Source organism: Hyperolius riggenbachi, chromosome 1, assembly GCF_040937935.1.
Source record: "Hyperolius riggenbachi isolate aHypRig1 chromosome 1, aHypRig1.pri, whole genome shotgun sequence".
Lineage (NCBI taxonomy): Eukaryota > Metazoa > Chordata > Amphibia > Anura > Hyperoliidae > Hyperolius > Hyperolius riggenbachi.
In genome coordinates this window covers 286,411,964-286,429,545 of record NC_090646.1, presented here as the reverse complement: position 1 = coordinate 286,429,545, position 17,582 = coordinate 286,411,964, and the positions used below count along the sequence as shown (strand labels likewise).

At 42.9% G+C, this 17,582-nt stretch overlaps 1 protein-coding gene across 8 annotated transcripts in view; it reads right to left on the bottom strand.

Annotated features, from left to right (window-relative positions):
• Positions 1–17,582, bottom strand: part of PSD3 (pleckstrin and Sec7 domain containing 3) — a 674,009-nt gene that overhangs the window by 450,968 nt on the left and 205,459 nt on the right. Inside the window, exon 1 of one of the 8 annotated variants that reach the window (XM_068233679.1) lies at positions 3,214–3,296. The exons of the other annotated variants lie outside the window; for them this stretch is intronic. The gene's annotated coding sequence lies outside the window, so the exon portion shown is untranslated. Of the gene's footprint in view, positions 1–3,213; positions 3,297–17,582 lie in introns of those variants that run through there. 8 annotated transcript variants of the gene reach the window in all.

Below are 17,582 nucleotides of genomic sequence, written 5' to 3'. Positions count from 1 at the left end.
TATAATTATAAACGATACTCAATTATATAATTTTCACACACTCCTTTTAAAGTGATTAAAATACTTAATTAGGCCTGTTTATATGTAGTTAAGTCCATAAATCTTAGGACAGAGAAAACTTTTTTTTCTCATTTTGGTTCTGTACATTAGCACAATGAATTGTGGTAATCTACAATGAACGAATTAAGAAAATGCTTTAGTTACAGATTTTGTCCACCCCACTAAATTATTCATTGTGGTAATGTACAGAACCAACATGAGAAAAAAAGTTGTCTGTATCCAAATATTTATCAACCTAACTGTATGAATTATTTTTAAATCTCAAATTTTCTTAGAATGGATTGACTGACAACAGTGTGCTTTCCCTGAGCCTGGCAGAAGTTCCCCTTTGGTTCAGTTATCATGTATTGGGATCATACGGGTGTATGTAATAAACGACAATAAGCAGAATTTTGCAGGGCTGTGTGGAGTTGGAGTCGGAGTCGAGGCAATTTTGGGCACCCGGAGTTGGAGTCGGAGTCGTGGTTTCAGAAACTGAGGAGTCTGAGTTGGGAGTCGGAGTCGCATGATTTTTGTACAAAATCCACAACCCTGTTATAGTATTAGACTAAGGAGTCGGAGTCGAGGAGTCGGAGTCTGAGCAATTTTGGGTACCCGGAGTCGGAGTCGTGGTTTCAGAAACTGAGGAGTCGGAAGATTTTTGTACTGACTCCATAGCCCTGGAATTTTGTGCTCAAAGTCTTAAGTACCATGATTGCATATAATGTATTGCATTCTGCTCCACTCACATGTAACTCCTTGTTTAGTGCATACATCCCATTGGCTCCAAAGCACTCCTAATCATGGTACTGGCTAGACAGAATTGTCTGCACTAAAGATGGTCAATGAGAGACTAATAATTCCGGTTTGCATGAACATGTAGTGCACGATACATACATATGACTATGCTAGGGTTTAGATTGTGAGCCCCTCTGAGGGACAGTTAGTGACAAGACAATTTACTCTGTACAGCGCTGCGTAATATCCGGTTCCAAGTTGCATACAATTTGCATTAAATGGGATTATTTGAATTTCATCTGTGTTATATACACACACACACACACACACACACACACACACACACACACACACGCACATTTCCATTCTTAAAACAGAAGCCATTTGTAATAATTCAGTTTTAAGTGGGCAGGAAAGATCTCCCATGATGCATCACTGCTGAATATGCAAACCATCTCTTTATGCCCCTAAAAAGGTAGGCACGCATGGGCTCAAATCCAGAACCCCTGGTGTATAGTGAGAGCCTATACAATTATAAATGCTACAGAGCCATACTAATCCAAAATGCATACAGCTGCTTTGAAGTTTCTGCTCCTCATCAGTACATGGCATGGCTCTATGACATGGTATGACATGGGCACCAGTATAACGGTGTACCCAGATAGCTCATGGTGACCCAGAACCACTAGGAAAGTATGAACATATGAAGTCTGACATTTATTTCCTTTTAAACAATGCACATTGCCTGGCTCTCCTGCTGACCCTCTGCCTCGTATACTTTTAGTTACAGACCATGAACAAGCATGCAAATCAGCTGTTCCTGCCTGGATTAGTTGCATGCTTGTTTCATGTGTGTGATTCAGACCCTATTGACCAAAAAAAAAAAAAATCCATCATCAGGACAGTCAGGCAACTGGTATTGTTAAAAAGGAAATAAATATGGCAGCCTCCATAGGTCATCCTTTTAAAGAGGCCAAACAGTCCTCTTAGCCTCCCTAGCGGTACTGATTGTTATGCACATCAATACAAAACATGCCGTAAACAGTAGGCGTGCATACATGTCAATACTCTCCTGCACTGTATACTAGACCCTTGCTTGGCACATTTTGGCAAGTTACAGGGGGGGAAGAAAAGAAGGTTATGAAAATAATTGGATCACTTTTTGCACAGAAATCCTGGGGAAATTGAAGCCAGGGAGGTTGAAGGGAATATGTTCAGGCTCCCTAAAAAAATAAATAAAAAAAAAGGATCTACTTACCCGGTGCTTCCTCCAGCCCCTGGCAGCTGCTATGTCCCACGCTGCAGCTCCACTCTCAGCCGCCGGCCCGGGGTCCCCGCCGATGCAGAGGCCGTCCTTTAATGCGCCTGCGCCACTGTCAATCATGTACACGTTGCCCGGAGTGTACGCCTGCGCACTACACACCGAACAACGTGGACTTGATTGACAGCAGGGCACAGGCAGGTGCAGTAAATGACAACCTCATGAGGTCGGCCTCTGCAGCGGAGGGGACCGTGAGCCAGTGGCTGAGAGCGGAGCTGTAGCCTGGGACACAGCACCTGCCAGGGGCTGGAGGAAGTCCTGGGTAAGTAGATTATTTTTTAGGGAGCCTGGACATTCCCTTTAATGAAAAAAGTGCTCTTACTTTTTATAGTAAGAGGGTTTTTTGATCTCTTTCTCTCTCCTTATAGTTTCCTAGTGGTTCTGAGTTGCTATCTGGGTAGTCCGCCAACTGACCATCTCTAGTCTGCATGTAACAAACATCATTTATCTACTGTGAATATTATATTCCACACTGTATTTCAGTTGTCTGACAAAGGGGCAGTGTAAATAAATATTCTTGTGTAATGTAGACATTTCATTCAGATTACACAGTCAGCAGTTAGATTGAGTGTCTAAAATGTTGTTTGGACAGAAAATGCAGAAATCAGGCAAATTCCAAACATGTATGTCAGCTACTCCTACCAAGCAACTGTAAGGCCCACTTAAATGCAGGATAGATACCACTTAAAAATGACCACAGCTGCTATATTTAAATCACAATTACAGCATACACACTTACAATAAAAATGTTCAACAGAAACAAATAATACGATGTACAAATATTTTACTGTCAAACTAAAATGCAAAGACAGTATCACAGAAGATTGCACTAGAAACAGAACAATACATTGTCAGCAGCAGTGTCAAAACATCATAACTACTGACAAACAATTCTGGTTAGCAAGTACTAGCAAGGATTTTATCTTAAACAATCACCAGTTCCTTGAGAATAATAGTCCACTGATAAAAGAGTGCCCTGTTAAAAGTTACATATGCTGCACACAAAAGGAACAAGTAACCACTAGAATACCAAGTAGAGAAGTAAATTAAGACAGAGGAAGTGTCTGGCAGATACACTAAGAGATAATTTTGAAGAAGTTACAAAAACTGTTTACCTTTGCTGTAACAAGATAAATCTGCATGTTTGTCCCAAACTGTCTCCAAACTTTCTACTTGATAAACGTGCTTCATTCTGTTGCTATTGTCTGCAGGGCATCTGCAGAGAGATGCAGTATCTCCTCTGACATTTTCCCAGAATGCCCTGACAGTGCTCAGGGCAAGGATCACACAGACAAAAAACTCTAACAACTTCTCTTCTATCCACTCCCTGAGTCCCACCCTCTTTCTCATTCCAGCGCTGCTCAGTGACCTCCTCTTGTCCAGGACCTGGCTGCACTGACTGCATGAAAAGTGAAAGGCACCCTGACCATTTGACTTAACTGTGCTTCTTGTAATTGTTCAGAGCCTGATACAGCCTGGTGATCAGTGTAAGCTTCACTGTGTTAACTCCTTCACTGACAAGGGAAAGCAGGTAGTGTCTAGACATGTGATATATGATACTGTGAATCTTACTATAATATTTCACATATTTATATTGCATACCTAATAAAATTTTGCACTGCTTACACATAGAGGTTTATAACTATACTGAAAGCATTTGTTAAGCAGAATTATATTTTCAATGTGGTTGTTAATTTAAAGAGAAACTTTTTAATGATTTAAAAGGTTTATAATTTACAATATATACATTTATAAATTATTTAGTCAGTGTTTGTCCTTTGTAAAATCTTTCCTCTCCGATTTTCAGTTCATCCGGAAAGTATTCACAGCGCATCACTTTTTCCACATTTTGTTATAGTACAACCTTATTCCATTAAAAGATTGAATTAATTTTCCCCAGAATTCAACACACAACACCGCATGACAATGACACCGTGAAAAAAAAATGTACTTGAGGTTTTGGCAAATTTATTAAAAATAAAAAAATTGAGTAAGCACAAGTGCACAAGTATTCACAGCCGTTGCTGAGAAGCTCAAAATTGGACTCAGGTGCACCAGTTTCCCTTAAGCATCGATAAGATACAGCTTAACTGGAGTGAACCTGTGGTACATTTAGTTGATTGGACATGATTTGGAATGGCACACACTCATCTGTCTATATACAGTCTCACAGTTGACAGTTCATGTCAGAGCACAAACCAAGCATGAAGTCAAAAGGAATGGTCTGTAGACCGCCGAGACAGGATTGTCTGGAGGCACAAACCTGGGGAAGGTTACAGAAAAAAATTCTGCTGCTTTGAAGGTCCCAATGAGAACGGGGGTTTCCATCATCCATAAGTGTAAGTAGTTTAAAATCAAGGCAAGACAAAACAAATAACATTTATATCGCGCTTTTCTCCTGGCGGACTCAAAGCGCCATCATCCGGTGTCTTCCTAGAGCTGGCCAGCCATCTAAACTGAGAGATTGGGGAAGAGGACCATAGTCAGGGGGTGACCAAGAACCCGATGGTCACTCTGTCAAAGCCCCAAAGGTCCTCTGTTGAAAGTGGAGAACTTTCCAGAAGGACATCCATCTCTGCAGCAATCAGGTCTGTATGATAGATTCACCAAAAGGTGTGTAGGACAGCAATCCAATGATGCAGGGGTTCGGCGTGCTACGGATCTACCCGTGTACCTCCAGGGTCAATCGTACAATTTCTCCAAGACGATTCGGCACAGCTCTTCTACCAAAACTGCTTTATTGGATCTTAAAAGACAGACCTAAAAGCTGCAGAGTGGCTACGGTCCACTGTTTCGGACCATCACAGTCCTTCACGCCACACAGCATTTGAACAAATGCAGACATGCAGTTTATATAGTCCCCAATCCTATTGTACAACCAATCAGAATTAATATGTAAATGACCCTCCCCAGGTCCAGAATTGAACTTTATCCCAATCAGTAGCTGATACCCCCTTTTACATGAGAAATATATTGCTTTTCACAAACAGACCATCAGGGGGCGCTGTATGACTGATTTTGTGCTGAAACCCCTCTCACAAGAAGCTCTGGGACCGCGGTACTTTTGGCAGTTTGTTACAATGTAACAATGTTCACAGACAGGAATTAGCTGTTTACAGCTGTCTCTAACAGCCAAAACAGCTAGCAGCAGCTACATAACCTGCCCACAGTAAAAATGTCACCATGTAATAAATGTCAGAATGTAAATCGGGGAGAGGAAAGATTTTACAATGAGCAAACACTGCCTAAATCATTTATACATAATTATTGTAAAAATGAAGCACTTTTTTATTACAAGCAGATTTGTTTAAGCTTCAGGAATCAAATCTCAGCTGTTAAACATTCCTTCTTTCAGCTAAGGAACATTGCATAAAATTAAGCACCTCATACCGCCAGCAGATCCTCCAACCCTAGTTCATGCCTGCATCACATCAAGGCTGGACTACTGCAATGTTCTCTATTCAGCCTTTTGAAGACCACCTGCAATTAGTACAGAATGCAGCTGCAAGGCTGCCATTGCCACATCACCGATACTTTGCTCACTACACTGGCTACCCATAAAATGGAGAATTATGTGTAAGATTGGCTTATTGATATTCCAGTCCTTGCACATTCTGGGCCCTTACTACCTGAAGGATTTGTTGCAACTGCATCACAGAATCTTAAATAAAAAGGATCTAATAACTTGGTCACTCACATAGTCCATCTTAAAAAACTTTTGGAGCCAGACCCAATAAGGACATCTCCCTCCCTGCAAGGTACACACTTTGGGGGGGGGGCTTCACCTGGGGGAGCTCCATCAGCTGCTTAGGGGCCCTGGGCAATAGCTCAGTTTGCCACAATGGAAGTGTCTGCTCTGTATACAAGAAGCTATTAATTTGCCTTGCCCACCACAGTTTGACTATATCTAAATACCTGAAAGGGATCAGATTGTTCATTTCCTTGATTCCCCTTAGTTTAAATATTTAATCCACTGGATTTGAACCCTGCAACTGAACAATGCAATTCCTGTACCTTGGAGTTTTGGAAACAGATCTAGCCACATCAGACTATAGCTCTTCAAATCCAGAAGAGTCTCAATCTTCCAATTGTAATATTAAATACTTAACGCAGGATGAAGTGAAGGCAAGACTAAATAAATTAAAAATAGACAAGGCACCTGGCCTGGATGGCATGCATCCTCGGGTCCTAAGGGAATTAAGTTCAGTTATAGATAAACCCCTTTATCTTATCTTTTGTGACTCTCTTGCAACTGGCAGAGTCCCAGTGGATTGGCGTACAGTCCACGTTTTCCCATTATTTAAGAAGGACAAAAAAAATCAGATCCAGGAAATTATAGACCTGTAAGCTTAACATCAGTTGTATGCAAATTATTTGAGGCATTACTAAGAGATAATATACATGAAGTCATAGTAGAAAATAATCTTATTTCTCAGCATCAGCATAGGTTTACTACAGACAGGTCCTGTTTGACTAACATGCTCAGCTTTTATGGAGGTAGTGAACGCTAATGTGGATATTGGGAATGCTGTAGATGTGATATACTTGGATTTTGCTAAGGCCTTCAACACTGTCCCCCGCAAAAGTGGAGTATGCAAGGACTGGGGAAGAGTCTGTGTGCATGGATAGGGAACTGGCTAATGGCCAGAAAACAAAGAGTTGTGGTCAATGGATCATACTCAAAATGGGTGACTGTTAGCAGTGGGGTCCCACAGGGGTCTGTACTGGGTCCAGTGCTCATCAATTTATTTATTAATGACCTAGTAGACGCAGTAGAAAGCAATGTTGCTATTTTTGCAGATGATACAACATTGTGCAGAATCATCAACTCTCAGGATCTGGATAGGATGGCTATATGGGCACATAAATGGCAGATGAAATTCAATGTTGAAAAATGCAGGGCTGTGGAGTCGGTCCAAAAATCCACCGACTCCGACTCCTCAGTTTAGGATTCCACCGACTCTGACTCCTCTAATTTGCATATTACAATTTTGCTGATTAACAGTATGTAACGTGAAATTCGTCTCTTAACTGCCAACGCTTAGGAATTTTACAAGACAACTGAAGTGAGAAGGATATGTAGACTACTATATTTATTCCCTTTAGACTAAAACTAGTCCTTGGTAAGAGTACTTGTAAAAGGTACAGACCGGAACAAAGAACATCTATCAGGCCCTAGGCAATGTAACTGTGGGTACATGTAAGAGTGATGTGCAGGTACTCTGCAGGGGAATGAGAAGATTCTTCCTCTATTACACATTCTTCATGCACAATGACCAGGTTTATGGGTGACAGACAACACCTCTCCGTTCAATGTGCACAACATTCTCAGTGGATTCCCTGCAGCTCTGTGGGTAGTGCATATGTAGAGTATAGTACTACTGTGTAACAAAGTAAACCTGAGACAGATGAAATTAAAGTTTTATACATACCTGGGGCTTCCTCCAGCCCCCTTCAGGCTAATTAGTCACTCGCTGTCCTCCTCCGCCACCTGGATCTTCTGCTATGGGTCCAGGTACTTGAGCCAGTCTGGTTTAGTGCGCATGGACACACTCCGCCGCCGGGAGCGTACTACACCTGCGCAGCACTATTGCGCAGATGCAGAATGCTCCTGGCTGTGGAATTGGCACGTAGCCAGACTGCTCTAACTGGCTGAATTACCGGGACTCATAGCAGAAGTTCCAGGTGGTGAAGGAGGAAAGCGAGGGACTGATTAGCCTGAAGGGGGTTGGAAGAAGCCCCAGGTATGTATGTATAAAACTTTTATTTTCATCAGTCTCAGGTACCCTTTAATTTGTAGTCACCAAACCAAATTTTAACAACATATCAAATTATTTGATTTCATGAGCAAAGTACATTTGCATAAACCAGCATCAACGCAGAATTATTTCCATCTCATTGACCATCTCTATTAGTGACACGGCTACACATCAGGCTTTATTCTTACAGCATAGACGTTATTTAGTATATATAAGAGATTCCTGTGTACACATCATATATACTGTACAGTCACAATCAAATATGTATATCTGACTTTAAAAATACGGGGACTGCTTTATTGAAGCAGCACAAGTAACTAATTTTGATTGGTTTATTTCATTTTCGTGGACTGAGCACAGCTATTACTGTATATATACATTATTTTTAATGACTATTATCTGAGAAATATAACATTTTATCATATTTTCTATTTTAATTAGTTACAAATTCATTAGGAGTCGGAGTCGGTGCATTTTTTCCCGACTCCGACTCCAGGCACCCAAAATTGCTCCGACTCCGACTCCACAGCCCTGGAAAAATGTAAAGTCATGCATTTTGTTCGTACCAATGGTCTAGCACCACACAAAATAAATGGAATACAGTTGGGGACATAAAACTTGGAGAAGGACTTAGGAGTACTCATCGACAACAAGTTAAATAATCGTATTCAATGCCAAGCCACAGCAGCTAAAGCTAACAAAATTTGGGGATGCATTAAAAGGGAAATAAAAACTCAAGATGCTAGCATAATGCCCCTGTTTAACTCTCTAGTAAGGCCACATCTGGAATATGGAATTCAGTTCTGGGCACCACATTACAGGAAAGATATTGCAGTTTTAAAACAGGTGCAGAGACGAGCAACAAAATTGATACGTGGGATGGAAGGTCTCGCTTACCACAAAAGGTTAGATAAACTGGGTTTATTTAGTCTAGAGAAAAGACGCCTTAGAGGGGGATCTAATTAACATGTATAAATACATCAGAGGGCAATATACAAGTTTGGCGGATGAGCCTTTTCTCCCTAGGCCTTTTAAAAGGACTAGAGGACATGATCTGCGCATGGAGGAAAAAAGTTTTAGCCATTTATTTAGGAAAGGGTTCTTTACAATAAGAGTGATTACGATGTGGAATGCATTGCCACAGGAAGTAGTTATGGCAAATTTTATACCTGCATTTAAAGGGGGCTTAGATGCTTTCCTTGTATTGAAAGACATCCATGGCTACAATTACTAGGTAATGCCCAATGATGTTGATTCAGGGATTTTATCTGATTGCCATCTGGAGTCGGGAAGGAATTTTTTCCCTTTTGGGGCTAATTGGACCATGCCTTGTAAGGGTTTTCACCTTCCTCTGGATCAACAGGGATATATGAGGGAGGAGGCTTGTGTTGTACTTTTATTCTCTGATGGACGTATGTCTTTTTTCAACCTAAATAACTATGAAATAACTATGTAAAATCCATACTAGCAGTAAGCAGTAATGTCTTCTGTGCTCTACACAAATGGCCTTTGAAACAGACAGGAAACAGGGCTTCTGGTGGGTGTGGGAGTAATGCTAGTAAGGTCTGACCAAATCCAAAAACTGTGAGAAGAATTGGGAAGTGGCCCTAAACACAGTACTACTCATTCTTCTGAAATAGTGGATAACAAAAAAAAACAACTTCCTCTTCATACACACATTAAGGTTTTGCTGTTCTTCTGGGGATGGTCTGCTTTTTTTTGTTAAAGGAAAGAAAGTGTATTATAACACAGACACTATGCAAAACAGTTTAATTGTTCTAAAAAAAAAAAAAAAACTTTCATTGCTATATCAGAATTGCACATGGCACCATTACAGGTCAGATAGTCCTGCACCTAAAGAAAGGTTATGCGCCGTAGTACAATCGCACTGCACCATTTTGTATTTTATACACCCTGCAGCAGACTGCACCCACAGGGTATTTTCCCTAGCTCTGCCTCCTGCGCAGTGATGTCATCCCTGCTGGACAGCAAGTATGTTACTGGATTTCTTAAGATATGCGCATTCATGCCCCAAAGATAAAATGCCATTGACTAATGCAATCGAGCCCCGAGAGGTACCACTCGGCAACATACTGCAGAGTCTACGTTACCTCTGCATTGATCAAAGCACTTCCGTAGCACAGTGGGTACTGTGGCCAATCTCATAAAGACTAATGGTCACTGTGACGTGCTGCGGCGCGGGAGAGTCCCACACTGCGATGCAACACTCTGCTCTATGCGTAAAAGGAGCCAAAGAATCAGAATAATTTATTTTGCAAAGTACACACAGGGGGTTGTACCCGGAATTGGTTTTGGCCCATACAGGTTCTGGAAGGATGGGGGGGGGGGGGGGATAATGTCTGAAAGCAAAGAGCCGAAGCTGCCATACTACGGCACCACCAGTCGCACTTGGCTATCATCGGTCACCCCTACGGAGACAATGGGGGGAGGGGGTGAAGCAGGGGGAGTATGAAGGTTCAGCAGTGATGGCCCATTTCTTCATGAAAGAAACCTGCGGTGATAGCGGACACTGCTGATAATCCCGATTGCGGACATCTGGCATCTGGCAGTGCTGGCCAAGGTGTTCCAGTTCAAAATGTGCAATAGTGTTAATTTTTGTGGTGGGTCCTGACTACTGGGCAGCATTCAGCATGGCTGGTCAAGATAATCTGGCTGTAAAAGAAGCGTCCGGCTGCAGTAGCCCTTCCTTCCGATTTAGTGGCTGGCATTATGGAGGAGCTGAACCAGAGGTGTCCCTGCTGTGGTGGAGCAGCAGCATTCAATGGATGGATGGATGGATGGAGCTGGCATCCAACGAGGCAAAAGGTTTACCTATCAGTGTGGTGTCTTCCTACCTCAGTGGAGTTTCAACCTCCAGGGTAGTAGCTAGGGTTGCAACGGTATGAAATTCCACGGTATTATAATCGTCAAAAAAAATAACAGTATGACAGCATTATGGTATACGGTATTATACAATTATTTGGACCCGGTGCCCCCCTCTGTAGTCAGCGGTAGGTGGCCGCAGCATAGGTAGCCAGGGATAGGTCTAGCCAATAGTAGGTGGCCACAGCATAGGTAGCCAGGATAGGTGGCCGCAGCATAGGTAGCCTGGGATAGGTGTAGCCAGTAGTAGGTGCTCGCAGCATAGGAAGCCTGGGATAGGTGTAGCCAGTAGTAGGTGCTCACAGCATAGGTAGCCAGGGATAGGTGTAGCCTGTAGTAGGAGACCGCAGCATAGGTAGCCAGGGATAGGTGTAGCCAGTAGTAGGTGCTTGCAGCATAGGTAGCCAGGGATAGGTGTAGCCAGTAGTAGGTGCTTGCAGCATAGGTAGCCAGGGATAGGTGTAGCCAGTAGTAGGTGCTCGCAGCATAGGTAGCCAGGGATAGGTGTAGCCAGTAGTAGGTGCTCGCAACATAGGTAGCCAGGGATAGGTGTATCCAGTAGTAGGTGATCGCAGCAAAGGTAGCCAGGGATAGGTGTAGCCAGTAGTAGGTGCTCGCAGCATAGGTAGCCAGGGATAGGTGTAGCCAGTAGTAGGTGCTCGCAGCATAGGTAGCCAGGTATAAGTGTAGCCAGTAGTAGGTGGCTTCAGCATAGGTAGCCAGAGATAGGTGTAGCCAGAATTAGGTGGCCACAGCACAGAGAGCCGGGGGGGGGGGGGGGGGGGAGAGAAGGGGGAGAGGGGACACAGCAGCAAGGATACTCCCTTGCCGGCAGCCAGGTCCTTCACGATGTACTGGCTTCATTCTACTTCCTGTTCTTGCATCATCTTGTAATAGCGCCCAGTGGGTGTGGTTTCAGGGAAATGTGATGCAAGAACAGAAAGTAGAATGCAGCCAGTACATCGCTCACGACAGAGCTGGCTGGGCGAAAGTGAGTATTTGTATCTCCACTGATGTTCGTGCGCTCACCGCTGCGTCGCATCAAACCATGGTTATATCGTCATACCACGGCAACCCTAGTAGTAGCGGTGGACTCCTCAAGGCCTGTATCTGCACAGACAATGGACCCAGGCAGTGGCTAGGTGGAAAAAAACAACTCCAGGTCCTGAAATCCCCACAACCCGCACCAGCGCTCCAGGCTACACCAGACCACAATGCACACCTTCAGGGGGGAAAACAAGGTGAATTGGTAGGGAAAAAGGGAAGAAAAACAAGTAAAAAGCCAGAATTTCATGGCCATGGCTGCCAATTAACGCACCATCTTAGAATGGTCATACCAAATATGGATTTATTGCATTATTCTGTAAAGTGTCTAAAACATTGCAGATTACTGTACTTTTCGGACCAGACACTTCTGACCATAAGACGCACCTAGGTTTAGAGGACAAACTCCAGGGGGAAAAAATACTAAACATGGTGCGTCCATGGTGCAGGGGCGTCTTGTGGATGTTCTCCCCCAAATTATTATGTCCCCCTTGTAACTTTTGTGCCCTCCTCTGCCCCCATGTGTCCTCTTCTGTTCCCCTGTCATCTTTTGTTCCCATGTCCTCTTCTGTCCCCCGTCTGCATGTCCTCTTCTATCCTTCTCCTGCCCCCCCTCCCCCCACTCTTCTATCTCACCTCTGTCCCCACGTCCTCTTCTGTCCCTCTTCTGCCCCCCCCCCCCATCCTTTTCTATCTCCCCCTTCCCCCCACGTCCATATATCCTCTTCTGTCCCTCAACTGCTCTAAGTACTTTGCAATTAAAGTTCTGTGTTTGTGGCTCCATTTTCAGCCTGCAAAGTCATAGGAGCCATCAATCAGTGAAGGTGCTGCAGCTATATCATGCATTCATGCGCAACCACTGGACTGCACCAAGCAGTGTACAATTGGGCATGCCGCACGTCCATCAGCCCCATTAACGGAGCCATAATCCCACCTCCGAGACCATCGGGTCCAGTTAACAAGTAGAGTGGCAGTGACTGGCAGGTCTAATTGCAGGCAGCAGCCCCCTGATTGGCTTCTCCCGTCTGGATGCCGGAGATGGAGCTGCAGGGCATGCCCAATTGTACACTGCTTGGTGCAGTCCAGTGGTCGCACATGAATGTGTGACATAGCTGCAGCACCTTCACTAACTGACGGCTCCTGTGACCCTGCAGACTGAAGATGGAGCAACAAACACAGGACTTTCATTGCAAGTATTTAGAGGAGTTAAGAAGGGACAGAAGAGGACATGGGAACAGAGGCTGGATGGGACAGAAAAGGACATGGGGACCGTAACCGCTGTGGTACGGTGGATGGCACTTGTGGGGGGACACATTTGCGCTGGTCCAAATCATAGTGTCATAGTATATACCATAAGACGCACTGACATTTTCCCCCCACTTTTGGAGGAGAAAAAAAAGTTTGTCTTATGGTTCCAAAAATATTGTAAATTTTTGCAATTATTAACATATTATCATAAGAAAAAAAGTTAGGGAAGGAAATCAACTATACACACCTCATCACTGTCAGTCTGCCAGCAGATTCTTAAATGCTACCATTAATTCCTGACCACTTATGGCACCCTTTAAAAAGATGCTGCAGAGATTGTGTCTGCAATTTCTATTTGCAGTTACTGCTTTACTCAGTGGAACAAAATCCAGCTGTTGGATATTCGATATTAATCCACAATTTTGAAATTAATAGAAAAAATAAATAAGTAAAACCACTGAATAAAGGGGCCCATACACATATATTTCCCTGTTCAATTCTCTGCAAAATTAATTGATCTGCAGGGAATAGTTTTTCCCAAAAGTCAGATCGATCGACTGACGATTTTGACCAAAAATTGATGAAAAGCATAGATTGTACAGGGCAGAAGATCTAGGTCAATTTGGGTGGGGCAGGAGCCAATGACCATTAGTGTTGCACTGCATTAAACACTACAATGCTACAGTTTGATTTTCAATATAATTTCTGCTGGAATCTACAAAAAATTATGTCCATTGTGTGATAGAAATCGATTCCTTTTTGAATCAATTCCTTTCAGTGAAGCAATCGATCATTTTGCCATATCAAGTAGCAATCTATAAGTGTATGGCCAGCTTAAGACAATGTGTCCAAAACGTTGAATGGTACTGTATGTGCATCTAGGTTGTGTTGTGAACTGTTTGTACAGTTACAATCTTATGCATAACTATAAATTGTAGTTTTGAATACACAAAACATTTAAACTTTGTTTGACCCATTATAAGTTCATATAGCCATAGTTACAGACCAGATAAGAAGAATTATGAGTTCCGGAAAGTAAAATTGCAAGCCATATCTATTAATTATTTTCACTTCTCTGTAGATTTACGAATAGGAGGTATACTGCTGTCATGCTATGCATAAACCACAGCGAAAAAGAGACTGTTCCTCATCTCACTCATTATTAGTGAATTTAATAAAACTGCCTCTTTTCAGCATGTTTGGTGAACTCTCTTTCAATAATAATCCTTCATACCTAAATGCCAGAGTGCAATGTTCTGATACTCAGAATTACTGTTCTGTGAGTCCAGTTATATTAATGTGACATTTCTCCTCAGTGCTGGGTTTGACTTTCCCTACCACAGTCCACTGTCCGCCTGGCCACTGCAGCCACGCTCAAACATGGAGCAATAGTCGACCCAGTCCCCGTCCCAGTGCAGGAGTAACAGAGGGTGTAAGGAGATTGGAAAAGCCTCTGGACTATGCAGAGGCTTCCCTAAACTGAGGTATCCCCCCCCCCCCTGCACACACACTTCAGGTACTATTTAACCTCTTGAGGACCACAGGTTTATACCCCCTAGTGACCAGGCGATTTTTACAACAACTCAGCACTCTGCAGTTTTAACAGTTTATTGCTCAGCCATACAACTTAGCAGCGAAATGGATCTTACCTCCTTTTCTTCTCACTAATAGAGCTGTGTTTTGTAGGTCTCTGATTGCTGCTCCTGCTACCGTCTTTTTTTTTTTTTTTTTGAATTAAAAATGTTTTTTGTAAACATTTGTATCCCCCATCCCTTCCCCCTAAATTGGCCCTAGACTGCGATCCATACAATACACTACACATACATAGGCATCAGCCTATGTAAGTGATTAGACTGTGAACCCATCAGAGGGACAGGTAAGTGACAGGGCTGTCCCTTGTACAATGATGCTCTAGATCGCAGCGCTGTACACCAAAAAAAATTTTTTCAGTTTCTAACAGCCTGCCAGCTCCGATCGCGGCTGGTAGGCTGATCACGGATCCCTGCTCTGTGCAGCAGCAGGAAACGCGTGCGCATTCCCTGCTAATCCGCGCCTCCAAGACTTGACGCCAATCGGCGTTACGCGGTCCTGGCGACGCCCCCTCCCACCGCCCATCGACGTTAGGCGGTCGGGAGGTGGTTAAGAATGCTTAAAGTACACCTGAACTGACATTATAAATTATGAACTAATACATGCTAGCATGTGTAGAGAGGTGTCCTGATACTACCTGGTGGTCCTCTTTGTATGGGCCCCAATCGTTGCGCTGCTCTGCCCTCCATTCATCAAAGGAGTTGCACATGCTCTGTTCTCTCCGCTCTCCTGCCTGGGTGTGCCTGGGTGTGCACAGTAGCCATGGCTAGGTACATTCTGGTCATGAGTACTTCAAAGTGTGGCTTGTAGGTAAAATGCCAGTGCATATTATTAATACAGCAAATTTGAAATCAACAATACATCTTTAATGACTAACTACAATACTTCTGCACAACATACTTATATTCAGTTCTCCACAACAACTAATAAAAGAGTAGCCTTATGATAATACAGCATAGTGCTGCAGCTGTTAATAGGAAACAATTAGCATTCTATTTGTAGATGCTATCTCCACTTTTAGTGAAAATAATGCATGTATATGAATTGCTTGAACCGATCAGCACACTGCGTTTGGAGAATAATACTTTAGCAGCTTGCTATGACAGGGAATGCATTATACTGTCACAGAACTGAGAATGTCCCACAAATACCAAAAACTCAAGTACTGCAACCAAAGTTCAACTTCCTAAAACATGAGATATTCCTATTTCATGTGTTATTATGCTGAACTTTAAAAGTGTGCAAGTCTGAAATCTTCACGATCTGTACATCGTGTTCTTTAAACGGTCATTCACCAGTGTCCGTACCTCTACGCTCTTCCTCAGAGTGAACCTTAATAGTGATCTAAGCTAAGAAACCACATACCGGAATCTTATAAAACTTCACGGAGACTGTCTGCAAGTATACAAGCACTAATATTCTCATCATTCATGAAATAAGAGATAACGGTGTGCAAGCTTACATCCTAAAGCTACATACACACACTCAACCAGTATAGCCTGCCAGGATTGAGCTTGATCGAGGATTAATACTGTGGTGCACAAACAGTGCATATACAGTATGTGTCCCACAGCTACAGCCAAGGATGCATCTACAGTTAAGTCCATAAATATTTGGACAGAGACAACTTTTTTCTATTTTTGGTTCTGTACATTACCACAATGAATTTTAAATGAAACAGCTCAGATGAAGTTGAACTACAGACTTTTAGCTTTATTAAAAGGAGAGAGCGGAGGGGGAGTGAGTTGGGATGGACGGGGGAAGTGGGCACTTAATATTATTGAAAGTGCCCACTTCCCCCGTCCATCCCAACTCACTCCCCCTCCGCTCTCTCTCCAAATCGCCGCTCCCAGCGCAACTCCAGCTAGCATGTCACGCAAGCTTTAAAGTGGAGCGCACACGCTGGGCAGGGAGGAGGCGGGGGAGTGTTACAGATTACAGGAAATACTGCGCATGCTCAGCGCAGTATGTCTGGGTCAGGGGTCAGAAGAGTCAGCCGGTACCGGCAGCTGTGGGAGAAGACCGGGGGCTGAAGGCAGGGAGCGAGGGAAGCGGTGAGTATGTGATTTTCTTCCCCTACACAGTGCAGCATTTGTTTTACCACAGCCTGTGGGCTGTGGTATCCTTTAAGCTGCAATAACAGAAAAAAAATCATCCGAGAAATGGCTACAATATTAAATAATTGGATGCATAATTTTGCATTTTTAATAGTATTGTATACAAATTTAGAATAATAGTTATTGAATCAAATAATTATTTATTACATTTTATATGATTAAAATTCAATATAGCTCTTTTTCTTTCTTTTTGTGCACCAATATTGAAATTGTTTTGTATCCCAGCAGCATTTGGCAGCACGGTGGAGTAGTGGTTAGCACTCTCACCTTGCAACGCTGGGATTGAATCCCAGCCAGGTCAACTTTTGCAAGGAGTTTGTATGTTCTCCCCGTGTCTGCGTGGGATCCTCAAGGCACTCCGGTTTCCTCCCACATCCCAAAAACATACAGATAAGTTAATTGGCTTCCTAAATTGGCCTCAAACTACAATATATACACTACACGATACATACTGTACATGGACATGGGATTATGGTAAGGATTAGATTGCACGCTCATCTGAGGGACAGTTCGTGACAAGACAATATACTCTGTACAGCGCTGCATAAGATGTCAGCGCTATATAAATACTAAATAAGAATAGTATCTATCAATTCACACAGAGATTAGTAGTAGTGAGCAGCCAAATTAAGGAATTTTGTTCTTATTATCACCCTAAATTTGAATTGTAGGTTTATAAAATTCCAAACTATGATATTTCAACTTTTCACAGAAAGGCTTCAATTTACTAAGCATTACCATATTTGGTAATGCAGAAAACAGCTGATTTTAACAGTTTGTTAAATGTCAATTCACCAAGTCTGTTATCACATGGAAAAAAAACAAACTACAGAATAGTGAGGT